Source organism: Garra rufa, chromosome 4 (genome assembly GCF_049309525.1).
Source record: "Garra rufa chromosome 4, GarRuf1.0, whole genome shotgun sequence".
In the NCBI taxonomy this organism is placed as follows: domain Eukaryota; kingdom Metazoa; phylum Chordata; class Actinopteri; order Cypriniformes; family Cyprinidae; genus Garra; species Garra rufa.
In genome coordinates this window covers 13,284,951-13,286,236 of record NC_133364.1, presented here as the reverse complement: position 1 = coordinate 13,286,236, position 1,286 = coordinate 13,284,951, and positions in this window count along the sequence as shown.

Sequence of the window (1,286 nt, the reverse complement as noted above, 5' to 3'; positions counted from 1 at the left end):
GGGTATATTTGTAGCAATAGCCAAAAATACATTGCATGGGTCAAAATTTTAGATTTTTCTTTTATGCCAAAAATCATTAAGAAATTAAGTAAAGTTCATGTTCCATGAAGATTTTTTGTAAAATTCCTACTGTAAACATATCAAAATGTAATTTTTGATTTGTAATATGCATTGTTAAGAACCTAATTTGGACAACTTTAAAGGTGATTTTCTCAGTCTTTTTGATTTTTTTGCATCCTCAGATTTCTGATTTCAAATAGATGTATCTCGGCCAAATATTGTCCTATCCTAACAAACCATACATCAATAGAAAGCTTATTGTATAAATCTCAGTTTTGTCAAATTTAACCTTATGACTGGTTTTGTGGTCCAGGGTCACACACACATATATATATATACACACACACATACATACATACAATAATAAACATTAAAATATACTGTGTTGCCTTTAACTTCATTTTAATCTTAGGTTAGGTTTGGTTAGGTTAGGTTAGGTTATGTGACCTTGACATGTTTTTGTGACCTTAATATCAAAAGAGCAATCATTCAGTCATGAATGCATGAAGATGCTGACCTCTCATAACTGAATTACAGCTTAGAAATCAGTAAAATGAGGTGTATGATCTGCGAGTGTGTCCTGTACAACATTGTTTTGCACACTAGTGCTGCGGCGCAGGGTTTGCGTGTGAAAGGTTCCCCTCATTGGAGTGCTGCCATTGCTGGAAGCACAATTCTGCCTTACTCACCTGTTGAGTCAGCCAGTCATACATAATCTCCAATTTCACCTCACACTGCCACCAGACAAAAGACAAACAAAGAAGGCCAGAGAGAAACAGACAAAGAGAGAGTGAGTTGAGTCACCACAAAAGAGAGTTGAGCCCTCAAAAAAACAAAAAATAAAAAAACAAAACACATACAAGATAGACAGAACAGAAATCTGGATCTAGTTAGCAGACTAATCACAGCATAACGCTTCAACATGGTTGCATAACGCCTTCAACGGCTCTTCCACCCGTACACGTGCCCCGGCCGCACAAACAGTTTGCCTAAACACTTAAGCATCTGTCTGCACAGGAGCACACTGCGAAGTGTAAACTACAGCAGAACAGCCTGTTATCTAACCGCTCCTCAGAGATCCTACAAAAACACAGTCCTCCCGGCTCTCCGGCTCTACAATAACACGACAGAGACCTTCTCAACAACCTTCAGATGCAAACGCAGCAGCCAAAACAGTCTGCAAGGCCGCAGTTTTCCATGGAGAAAAACATGTTTGTGTGAAGACC